Below are 13615 nucleotides of genomic sequence, written 5' to 3'. Positions count from 1 at the left end.
CGTATTACAAAATATTCTAAGTGTGTACATGTCTTCGGCTAAACTTTACAACTTTTGTCACAAGCGAGCAGACCAGGTAACCATTAAGTGTGTTGGGGAACAGTTATACGAGTAAGGTTTACTTAGAATATTTTTCTTAGAAAATATTCATCAAGCAGGATTCAAACTTCCTGATAATATAAAACTTTGCTCGATGTATACCCTACGAGCAAACTTTTTCCTTAGAGACCCTTCAACCTTTTGTTACATAACTTATTTGAACAAATCCAAGTGTGCTGGTGAAACTGTAGCTTGCGCGGGGTTGAAACTTGCTCGATAGAAGTCCTTTAATAATTTTTTCATCAACTTCCTTCAAGCTTGCTGGGACCACTGTTATTACAAATAAACCTTGCTCGATCCACCAAAATACTTGGTTTTAGCTTGATTTGGTGAAGAGTTTGGTTTAAAACAACCCTTGTTCTTCTTGAAAAACAACCTTGCTTGATGAAGTGTAGTTTGCTCGAACTAACACTAAAGAAGAATTCCAGAATATAACTTTTCTCGTAGAGAAAAATACCTTTCTGGATCAAGTTTAAGCTTGTTGGGAGGCCTAAGTGTGCTCGATGAGTTTGAGAAGATTTAAATCTTCCTTAAGCGTTTTTTCATCCCAATAGCATAAAAAATTTTCATTTGTCAACTTCTATTTTTCACTTGCTAAACCAGCATTCTTAACTATCTTTTGATCATTTTCACCGTTTACACCCTTCGTAATTTTATCAATCACAATGTCTAGTTTTTCTTTTGCAGCATTTTATGTCTCTCCTTTCTGAATTAGTTTGACTAGTGAAATTATCACTCCCTTCGGAATTTTTTCATCATTTAAACAGTTATCAATTACATCTTGTGGGATTTCTTTTTTATTTTCATTGCAAGATTTATCCCTTTATCTCTTTGTTGCTTCAAAATGTTCCAATATTTTTCTTTGTTCCATAATTTATTTTCAGACATCATTTGATTCATGAAATCTCTTTCTTGAATTTCTACATTTCTTTGTTCAGATTCGGAGACATGTACGCACTTAGAATATTTTGATTCGGAGACAGTTATTAGTCATTTAAACATTACATCATTAGAAAAACTCATAAATATGTGATTAAAAGGTCAAAGGTAAATGATGATTCGATTCAAACCATCTTCTTTGATCTGTATGGATACCTACACACAACACAATGATGTGATTTAATCTTGAAATTGCAAATCTTTGATTTGATTAAAATATGGTAGAATTCATTAATAAGAAATTTGAGCTGTTTAATTGATTAAAGTAACAATAGATTATACAAATGATGACTTGAGTGAAAGTTACAAGCATGCAATAGGCATACAAGATAAAGACTTGCGGCAGATCCCAATATTCCATCAGTGTCCGTTGTTGTGATAGGCATGCCCTAAAGTTTCCTTTTATAGGCCTACCCTGACACCTGACATTCCTCTAGAAACCCTTATGATTGATACTAAACATATTTAAACGTATTACAAAATATTCTAAGTGCGTACATGTCTTCGACTAAACTTTACAGCTTATGTCATTAGCGAGCAGACCTGGTAACCATTAAGTGTGTTGGGGAACAGTTATCCGAGTAAGGTTTACTTAGAATATTTTTCTTAGAAAATATTCATCAAGCAGGCTTCAATCTTCCTGATAATTTAAAACTTTGCTCGATGTATACCCTACGAGCAAACTTGTTCCTTAGAGACCCTTCAACCTTTTGTTACATAACTTATTTGAACAAATCCAAGTGTGCTGGTGAAACTATAGCTTGCGCGGGATTGAAACTTGCTCGATAGAAGTCCTTTAATAATTTTCTCATCAACTTCCTTCAAGCTTTCTGGGACCACTGTTATTACAAATAAACCTTGCTCGATCCACCAAAATACTTGGTTTTAGCTTGATTTGGTGAAGAGTTTGGTCTAAAACAACCCTTGTTCTACTTGAAAAACAACCTTGCTTGATGAAGTGTAGTTTGCTCGAACAAACACTAAAGAAGAATTCCAGAATATAACTTTTCTCGTAGAGAAAAATACCTTTCTGGATCAAGTTTAAGCTTATTGGGAGGCCTAAGTGTGCTCGATCAGTTTGAGAAGATTTAAATCTTCCTTAACCGTTTTTTCATCCCAATAGCATAAAAAATTTTCATTTGTCAACTTCTATTTTTCACTTGCTAAACCAGCATTCTTAACTATCTTTTGATCATTTTCATCGTTTACACCCTTTGTAATTTTATCAATCACAATGTCTAGTTTTTCTTTTACAGCATTTTATGTCTCTCCTTTCTGAATTAGTTTGACTAATGAAATTATCACTCCCTTCGGAATTTTTTCATCATTTAAACAGTTATCAATTACATCTTGTGGGATTTCTTTTTTATTTTCATTGTAAGATTTATCCCTTTATCTCTTCGTAGCTTCAAAATGTTCCAATATTTTTCTTTATTCCATAATTTCTTTTCAGACATCATTTGATTCATGAAATCTCTTTCTTGAATTTCTACAATTCTTTGTCCAGATTCGGAGACATGTACGCACTTAGAATATTTTGATTCGGAGACAGTTATTAGTCATTTAAACATTACATCATTAGAAAAACTCATAAATATGTGATTAAAAGGTCAAAGGTAAATGATGATTCGATTCAAACCGTCTTCTTTGATATGTATGGATACCTACACACAACACAATGATGTGATTTAATCTTGAAATTGCAAATCTTTGATTTGATTAAAATATGGTAGAATTCATTAATAAGAAATTTGAGCTGTCTAATTGATTAAAGTAACAATAGATTATACAAATGATGACTTGAGTGAAAGTTACAAGCATGCAATAGGCATACAAGATAAAGACTTGCGGCAAATCCCAATATTCCATCAGTGTCCGTTGTTGTGATAGGCATGCCCTAAAGTTTCCTTTTATAGGCCTACCCTGACACCTGACATTCCTCTAGAAACCCTTATGATTGATACTAAACATATTTAAACATATTACCAAATATTCTAAGTGCGTACATGTCGTCGACTAAACTTTACAGCTTTTGTCATTAGCGAGCAGACCTGGTAACCATTAAGTGTGTTGGGGAACAGTTATCCGAGTAAGGTTTACTTAGAATATTTTTCTTTGAAAATATTTATCAAGCAGGCTTCAATCTTCCTGATAATAAAAAACTTTGCTCGATGTATACCCTACGTGCAAACTTGTTCCGTAGAGACCCTTCAACCTTTTCTTACAGAACTTATTTGAACAAATCCAAGTGTGCTGGTGAAACTGTAGCTTGCTCGGGGTTGAAACTTGCTCGATAGAAGTCCTTTAATAATTTTTTCATCAACTTCATTCAAGCTTGCTGGGACCACTGTTATTACAAATAAACCTTGCTCGATCCACCAAAATACTTGGTTTTAGCTTGATTTGGTGAAGAGTTTGGTCTAAAACAACCCTTGTTCTATTTGAAAAACAACCTTGCTTGATGAAGTGTAGTTTGCTCGAACTAACACTAAAGAAGAGTTCCAAAATATAACTTTTCTCGAAGAGAAAAATACCTTTCTAGATCAAGTTTAAGCTTGTTGGGAGGCCTAAGTGTGCTCGATGAGTTTGAGAAGATTTCAATCTTCTGTAAGCGTTTTTTCATCCCAATAGCATAAAAAATTTTCATTTGTCAACTTCTATTTTTCATTTGCTAAACCAGCATTCTTAACTTTCTTTTGATCATTTTCATCGTTTACACCCTTTGTAATTTTATCAATCACAATGTCTAGTTTTTCTTTTGCAGCATTTTATGTCTCCCCTTTCTGAATTAGTTTGACTAGTGAAATTATCACTCCCTTCGGAATTTCTTCATCATTTAAACAGTTATCAGTTACATCTTGTGGGATTTGTTTTTTATTTTTATTGTAAGATTTATCCCTTTATCTCTTCTTAGCTTCAAAATGTTCCAATATTTTTCTTTGTTCCATAATTTCTTTTTAGACATCATTTGATTCATGAAATCTCTTTCTTGAATTTCTACCATTCTTTGTTCAGATTCGGATTCATCAATGTATAGAACATTTGTACATATTTTTGGAGAATTAATAAGCTGCAATTTATCAGTTTCTACCTCAAACACTTTTCCTTTTAACTTCTTTCTTCCATTAACTTGATTTTCTTCTTTTATTGGAAAGTCATCAGTTTTCTCATGATTTGAACTTTCATCATCATAATCGATAGAAGATTTAATGAATTCTCCCCATATTTTGGTGCATCTGAGGTCTTCTCAACCTCAGACTCCAGGGCTTTTATATTCTTCAAAGCATTCTTTATTTCTTCTTCAAATTTTGATAGATGATTTTTGTAGAAATCAGGACAAGCTTGACTGGAATCCGTTTTTATCTGAGATATTAACCAAAATACACAAAGATTAGTTATTAGTTATTTAAACATTACACCATTAGAAAAACTCATAAATATGTGATAAAAAGGTCAAAGGTAAATGATGATTCGATTCAAACCGTCTTCTTTGATCTGTGTGGATACATACACACAACACAATGATGTGATTTAATCTTGAAATTGCAAATCTTTGATTTGATTAAAATATGGTAGAATTCATTAATAAGAAATTTGAGCTGTCTAATTGATTAAAGTAACAATAGATTATACAAATGATGACTTGAGTGAAAGTTACAAGCATGCAATAGGCATACAAGATAAAGACATGCGGCAAATCCCAATATTCCATCAGTGTCCGTTGTTGTGATAGGCATGCCCTAAAGTTTCCTTTTATAGGCCTACCCTGACACCTGACATTCCTCTAGAAACCCTTATGATTGATGCAAAACATATTTTAACGTATTACAAAATATTCTAAGTGCGTACATGTGTTCGACTAAACTTTACAACTCTTGTCACAAGCGAGCAGACCAGGTAACCATTAAGTGTGTTGGGGAACAGTTATCCGAGTAAGGTTTACTTAGAATATTTTTCTTAGAAAATATTCATCAAGCAGGATTCAATCTTCCTGATAATATAAAACTTTGCTCGATGTATACCCTACGAGCAAACTTTTTCCTTAGAGACCCTTCAACCTTTTGTTACATAACTTATTTGAACAAATCCAAGTGTGCTGGTGAAACTGTAGCTTGCTCGGGGTTGAAACTTGCTCGATAGAAGTCCTTTAATAATTTTTTCATCAACTTCCTTCAAGCTTGCTGGGACCACTGTTATTACAAATAAACCTTGCTCGATCCACCAAAATACTTGGTTTTAGCTTGATTTGGTGAAGAGTTTGGTCTAAAACAACCCTTGTTCTACTTGAAAAACAACCTTGCTTGATGAAGTGTAGTTTGCTCGAACTGACACTAAAGAAGAATTCCAGAATATAACTTTTCTCGAAGAGAAAAATACCTTTCTGGATCAAGTTTAAGCTTGTTGGGAGGCCTAAGTGTGCTCGATGAGTTTGAGAAGATTTAAATCTTCCTTAAGCGTTTTTTCATCCCAATAGCATAAAAAATTTTCATTTGTCAACTTCTATTTTTCACTTGCTAAACCAGCATTCTTAACTATTTTTTGATCATTTTCACCGTTTACACCCTTTGTAATTTTATCAATCACAATGTCTAGTTTTTCTTTTGCAGCATTTTATGTCTCTCCTTTCTTAATTAGTTTGACTAGTGAAATTATCACTCCCTTCGGATTTTTTTCATCATTTAAACAGTTATCAATTACATCTTGTGGGATTTCTTTTTTATTTTCATTGTAAGATTTATCCCTTTATCTCTTCGTAGCTTCAAAATGTTCCAATATTTTTCTTTGTTCCATAATTTCTTTTCAGACATCATTTGATTCATGAAATCTCTTTCTTGAATTTCTACCATTCTTTGTTCAGATTCGGAGACATGTACGCACTTAGAATATTTTGATTCGGAGACAGTTATTAGTCATTTAAACATTACATCATTAGAAAAACTCATAAATATGTAATTAAAAGGTCAAAGGTAAATGATGATTCGATTCAAACCGTCTTCTTTGATCTGTATGGATATCTACACACAACACAATGATGTGATTTAATCTTGAAATTGCAAATCTTTGATTTGATTAAAATATGGTAGATTTCATTAATTAGAAATTTGAGCTGTCTAATTGATTAAAGTAACAATAGATTATACAAATGATGATTTGAGTGAAAGTTACAAGCATGCAATAGGCATACAAGATAAAGACATGCGGCAAATCCCAATATTCCATCAGTGTCCGCTGTTGTGATAGGCATGCCCTAAAGTTTCCTTTTATAGGCCTACCCTGACACCTGACATTCCTCTAGAAACCCTTATGATTGATACTAAACATATTTAAACGTATTACTAAATATTCTAAGTGCGTACATGTCTTCGACTAAACTTTACAGCTTTTGTCATTAGCGAGCAGACCTGGTAACCATTAAGTGTGTTGGGGAACAGTTATCCGAGTAAGGTTTACTTAGAATATTTTTCTTAGAAAATATTCATCAAGCAGGCTTCAATCTTCCTGATAATATAAAACTTTGCTCGATGTATACCCTACGAGCAAACTTGTTCCTTAGAGACCCTTCAACCTTTTCTTACAGAACTTATTTGAACAAATCCAAGTGTGCTGGTGAAACTGTAGCTTGCTCGAGGTTGAAACTTGCTCGATAGAAGTCCTTTAATAATTTTTTCATCAACTTCATTCAAGCTTGCTGGGACCACTGTTATTACAAATAAACATTGCTCGATCCACCAAAATAATTGGTTTTAGCTTGATTTGGTGAAGAGTTTTCTCTAAAACAACCCTTGTTCTACTTGAAAAACAACCTTGCTTGATGAAGTGTAGTTTGCTCGAACTAACACTAAAGAAGAGTTCCAGAATATAACTTTTCTCGAAGAGAAAAATACCTTTCTAGATCAAGTTTAAGCTTGTTGGGAGGCCTAAGTGTGCTCGATGAGTTTGAGAAGATTTCAATCTTCCTTAAGCGTTTTTTCATCCCAATAGCATAAAAAATTTTCATTTGTCAACTTCTATTTTTAACTTGCCAAACCAGCATTCTTAACTTTCTTTTGATCATTTTCATCGTTTACACCATTTGTAATTTTATCAATCACAATGTCTAGTTTTACTTTTGCAGCATTTTATGTCTCTCCTTTCTGAATTAGTTTGACTAGTGAAATTATCACTCCCTTCGGAATTTTTTCATCATTAAAACAGTTATCAATTACATCTTGTTGGATTTCTTTTTTATTTTCATTGTAAGATTTATCCCTTTATCTCTTCTTAGCTTCAAAATGTTCCAATATTTTTCTTTGTTCCATAATTTCTTTTCAGACATCATTTGATTCATGAAATCTCTTTCTTGAATTTCTACCATTCTTTGTTCAGATTCAGATTCATCAATGTATAGAACATTTGTACATATTTTTGAAGAATTAATAAGCTGCAATTGATCTGTTTCTACCGCAAACTCTTTTCCTTTTAACTTCTTTCTTCCATTAACTTGATTTTCTTCTTTTATTGGAAAGTCATCAGTTTTCTCATGATTTGAACTTTCATCATCATAATCGATAGAAGATTTAATGAATTCTCCCCATATTTTGGTGCATCTGAGGTCTTCTCAACCTCAGACTCCAGGGCATTTTTATTCTTCTAAGCATTCTTTTTTTCTTCTTCAAATTTTGATAGATGATTTTTGTAGAAATCATGACAAGCTTGACTGGAATCCATTTTTATTTGAGATATTAACCAAAATACACAAAGATTAGTTATTAGTCAATTAAACATTAAACCATTAGAAAAACTCATAAATATGTGATTTAAAGGTCAAAGGTAAATGATGATTAGATTCAAACCGTCTTCTTTGATCTGTATGGATACCTACACACAACACAATGATGTGATTTAATCTTCAAATTGTAAATCTTTGATTTGATTAAAATATGGTAGATTTCATTAATAAGAAATTTGAGCTGTCTAATTGATTAAAGTAACAATAGATTATTTAAATAATGACTTGAGTGAAAGTTACAAGCATGCAATAGGCATACAAGATAAAGACATGCGGCAAATCCCAATATTCCATCAGTGTCCGCTGTTGTGATAGGCATGCCCTAAAGTTTCCTTTTATAGGCCTACCATGACACCTGACATTCCTCTAGAAACCCTTATGATTGATACTAAACATATTTAAACGTATTACAAAATATTCTAAGTGCGTACATGTCTTCGACTAAACTTTACAGCTTTTGTCATTAGCGAGCAGACTTGATAACCATTAAGTGTGTTGGGGAACAGTTATCCGATTAAGGTTTACTTAGAATATTTTTCTTAGAAAATATTCATCAAGCAGGCTTCAATCTTCCTGATAATATAAAACTTTGCTCGATGTATACCCTACGAGCAAACTTGTTCCTTAGAGACCCTTCAACCTTTTCTTACAGAACTTATTTGAACAAATCCAAGTGTGCTGGTGAAACTGTAGCTTGCTCGGGGTTGAAACTTGCTCGATAGAAGTCCTTTAATAATTTTTTCATCAACTTCATTCAAGCTTGCTGGGACCACTGTTATTACAATTAAACCTTGCTCGATCCACCAAAATACTTGGTTTTAGCTTGATTTGGTGAAGAGTTTTCTCTAAAACAACCCTTATTCTACTTGAAAAACAACCTTGCTTGATGAAGTGTAGTTTGCTCGAACTAACACTAAAGAAGAGTTCCAGAATATAACTTTTCTCGAAGAGAAAAATACCTTTCTAGATCAAGTTTAAGCTTGTTGGGAGGCCTAAGTGTGCTCGATGAGTTTGAGAAGATTTCAATCTTCCTTAAGCGTTTTTTCATCCCAATAGCATAAAAAATTTTCATTTGTCAACTTCTATTTTTCACTTGCTAAACCAGCATTCTTAACTTTCTTTTGATCATTTTCATCGTTTACACCCTTTGTAATTTTATCAATCACAATGTCTAGTTTTTCTTTTGCAGCATTTTATGTCTCTCCTTTCTGAATTAGTTTGACTAGTGAAATTATCACTCCCTTCGGAATTTTTTCATCGTTAAAACAGTTATCAATTACATCTTGTTGGATTTCTTTTTTATTTTCATTGTAAGATTTATCCCTTTATCTCTTCTTAGCTTCAAAATGTTCCAATATTTTTCTTTGTTCCATAATTTCTTTTCAGACATCATTTGATTCATCAAATCTCTTTCTTGAATTTCTACCATTCTTTGTTCAGATTCAGATTCATCAATGTATAGAACATTTGTACATATTTTTGAAGAATTTATAAGCTGCAATTGATCTGTTTCTACCGCAAACTCTTTTCCTTTTAACTTCTTTCTTTCATTAACTTGATTTTGTTTCTTTTATTGGAAAGTCATTAGTTTTCTCATGATCTTAACTTTCATCGTCATAAATTGATATAAAATTTAATGAATTCTCCCCATATTTTGGTGCTTCTGAGGTCTTCTCAACCTCAGACTCCAGGGCATTTTTATTCTTCAAAGCATTCTTTATTTCTTCTTCAAATTTTGATAGATGATTTTTTTAGAAATCAGGACAAGCTTGACTAGAATCCGTTTTTATTTGAGATATTAACCAAAATACACAAAGATTAGTTATTAGTCAATTAAACATTAAACCATTAGAAAAACTCATAAATATGTGATTTAAAGGTCAAAGGTAAATGATGATTCGATTCAAACCGTCTTCTTTGATCTGTATGGATACCTACACACAACACAATGATGTGATTTAATCTTGAAATTGCAAATCTTTGATTTGATTAAAATATGGTAGATTTCATTAATAAGAAATTTTAGCTGTCAAATTGATTAAAGTAACAATAGATTATACAAATGATGACTTGAGTGAAAGTTACAAGCATGCAATAGGCATACAAGATAAAGACATGCGGCAAATCCCAGTATTCCATCAGTGTCCGCTGTTGTGATAGGCAAGCCCTAAAGTTTCCTTTTATATGCCTACCCTGACACCTGACATTCCTCTAGAAACCCTTATGATTGATACTAAACATATTTAAACGTATTACAAAATATTCTAAGTGCGTACATGTCTTCGACTAAACTTTACGGCTTTTATCATTAGCGAGCAGACCTGGTAACCATTAAGTGTGTTGGGGAACAGTTATCCGAGTAAGGTTTATTTAGAATATTTTTCTTAGAAAATATTCATCAAGCAGGCTTCAATCTTCCTGATATTATAAAACTTTGCTCGATGTATACCCTACGAGCAAACTTGTTCCTTAGAGACCCTTCAACCTTTTCTTACAGAACTTATTTGAACAAATCCAAGTGTGCTAGTAAAACTGTAGCTTGCTCGGGGTTGAAACTTACTCGATAGAAGTCCTTTAATAATTTTTTCATCAACTTCATTCAAGCTTGCTGGGACCACTGTTATTACAAATAAACCTTGCTCGATCCACCAAAATACTTGGTTTTAGCTTGATTTGGTGAAGAGTTTTCTCTAAAACAACCCTTGTTCTACTTGAAAAACAACCTTGCTTGATGAAGTGTAGTTTGCTCGAACTAACACTAAAGAAGAGTTCCAGAATATAACTTTTCTCGAAGAGAAAAATACCTTTCTAGATCAAGTTTAAGCTTGTTGGGAGGCCTAAGTGTGCTCGATGAGTTTGAGAAGATTTCAATCTTCCTTAAGCGTTTTTTCATCCCAATAGCATAAAAAATTTTCATTTGTCAACTTCTATTTTTCACTTGCCAAACCAGCATTCTTAAACTTTCTTTTGATCATTTTCATCGTTTACACCCTTTGTAATTTTATCAATCACAATATCTAGTTTTTCTTTTGCAGCATTTTATGTCTCTCCTTTCTGAATTAGTTTGACTAGTGAAATTATCACTCCCTTCGGAATTTTTTCATCATTAAAACAGTTATCAATTACATCTTGTGGGATTTCTTTTTTATTTTCATTGTAAGATTTATCCCTTTATCTCTTCTTAGCTTCAAAATGTTCCAATATTTTTCTTTGTTCCATAATTTCTTTTCAGACATCATTTGATTCATGAAATCTCTTTCTTGAATTTCTACCATTCTTTGTTCAGATTCAGATTCATCAATGTATAGAACATTTGTACATATTTTTGAAGAATTAATAAGCTGCAATTGATCTGTTTCTACCGCAAACTCTTTTCCTTTTAACCTCTTTCTTTCATTAACTTGATTTTCTTCTTTTATTGGAAAGTCATTAGTTTTCTCATGATCTTAACTTTCATCATCGTAAATTGATATAAAATTCAATGAATTCTCCCCATATTTTGGGGCATCTGAGGTCTTCTCAACCTCAGACTCCAGGGCATTTTTATTCTTCAAAGCATTCTTTATTTCTTCTTCAAATTTTGATAGATGATTTTTGTAGAAATCAGGACAATCTTGACAGGAATCCGTTTTTATTTGAGATATTAACCAAAATACACAAAGATTAGTTATTAGTCAATTAAACATTAAACCATTAGAAAAACTCATAAATATGTGATTTAAAGGTCAAAGGTAAATGATGATTCGATTCAAACCATCTTCTTTGATCTGTATGGATACCTACACACAACACAATGATGTGATTTAATCTTGAAATTGCAAATCTTTGATTTGATTAAAATATGGTAGATATTATTAATAAGAAATTTGAGCTGTCAAATTGATTAAAGTAACAATAGATTATACAAATGATGACTTGAGTGAAAGTTACAAGCATGCAATAGGCATACAAGATAAAGACATGCGGCAAATCCCAATATTCCATCAGTGTCCGCTGTTGTGATAGGCATGCCCTAAAGTTTCCTTTTATAGACCTACCCTGACACCTGACATTCCTCTAGAAACCCTTATGATTGATACTAAACATATTTAAACGTATTACAAAATATTCTAAGTGCGTACATGTCTTCGACTAAACTTTACAGCTTTTGTCATTAGCGAGCAGACCTGGTAACCATTAAGTGTGTTGGGGAACAGTTATCCGAGTAAGGTTTACTTAGAATATTTTTCTTAGAAAATATTCATCAAGCAGGCTTCAATCTTCCTGATAATATATAACTTTGCTCGATGTATACCCTACGAGCAAACTTGTTCCTTAGAGACCCTTCAACCTTTTCTTACAGAACCTATTTGAACAAATCCAAGTGTGCTGGTGAAACTGTAGCTTGCTCGGGGTTGAAACTTGCTCGATAGCACTGTTATTACAAGTAAACCTTGCTCGATCCACCAAAATACTTGGTTTTAGCTTGATTTGGTGAAGAGTTTTCTCTAAAACAACCCTTGTTCTACTTGAAAAACAACCTTGCTTGATGAAGTGTAGTTTGCTCGAACTAACACTAAAGAAGAATTCCAGAATATAACTTTTCTCGAAGAGAAAAATACCTTTCTTGATCAAGTTTAAGCTTGTTGGGAGGCCTAAGTGTGCTCGATGAGTTTGAGAAGATTTCAATCTTCCTTAAGCGTTTTTTCATCCAAATAGCATAAAAAATTTTCATTTGTCAACTTCTATTTTTCACTTGCTAAACCAGCATTCTTAACTTTCTTTTGATCATTTTCATCGTTTACACCCTTTGTAATTTTATTAATCACAATGTCTAGTTTTTCTTTTGCAGCATTTTATGTCTCTCCTTTCTGAATTAGTTTGACTAGTGAAATTATCACTCCCTTCGGAATTTTTTCATCATTTAAACAGTTATCAATTACATCTTGTGAGATTTCTTTTTTATTTTCATTGTAAGATTTATCCCTTTATCTCTTCTTAGCTTCAAAATATTCCAATATTTTTCTTTGTTCCATAATTTCTTTTTAGACATCATTTGATTCATGAAATCTCTTTCTTGAATTTCTACCATTCGTTGTTCAGATTCAGATTCATCAATGTATAGAACATTTGTACTTATTTTTGTAGAATTAATAAGCTGCAATTTATCAGTTTCTACTGAAAACTCTTTTCCTTTGAACTTCTTTCTTTCATTAACTTGATTTTCTTCTTTTATTGGAAAGCCATCAGTTTTCTCAGGATTTGAACTTTCATCAATATAATTGATAGAAGATTTAATGAATTCTACCTATATTTTGGTGCATCTGAGGTCTTCTCAACCTTAGACTCCAGGGCTTGAATATTCTTCAAAGAATTCTTTATTTCTTTTTCGAATTTTGATAGATGATTTTTGTAGGAAATAGGACAAGCTTGACTGGAATCCGTTTTGATCTGAGATATTAACCAAAATACACAAAGATTAGTTATTAGTCATTTAAACATGACACCTTTAGAAAAACTCATAAATAAGTGAATAAAAGGTAGAAGGACCTCAAACTTGTATACCCACAAGCCACCAATAAAACACCCTTAATTTTCTAGGATTTACACAATTGAAACTCCTTCTTGTTCCTTCCTATCCATGGCCGAAAATTGGAGAGAAAAGGAAAGAGTTTACATGCTATTGTGTGTGAGAATGAAAAAGAAACGATGCAACCTTTGCACTCTTTCTTTTGCCAATCAAAATACATGCATTGATGTGCGAAACGCGGTCAATTAAAAAAAACTAACCTAGACACTCTAGTTTTAATTTTATAAACCTAGACTCTC

Source organism: Bidens hawaiensis, unplaced genomic scaffold, assembly GCF_021521415.1.
Source record: "Bidens hawaiensis isolate Kalapana, Puna unplaced genomic scaffold, B.hawaiensis_p1.1 tig00071735_1, whole genome shotgun sequence".
NCBI classification, from domain to species: Eukaryota; Viridiplantae; Streptophyta; class Magnoliopsida; order Asterales; family Asteraceae; genus Bidens; species Bidens hawaiensis.
Note: the sequence above shows the minus strand (reverse complement) of the source record.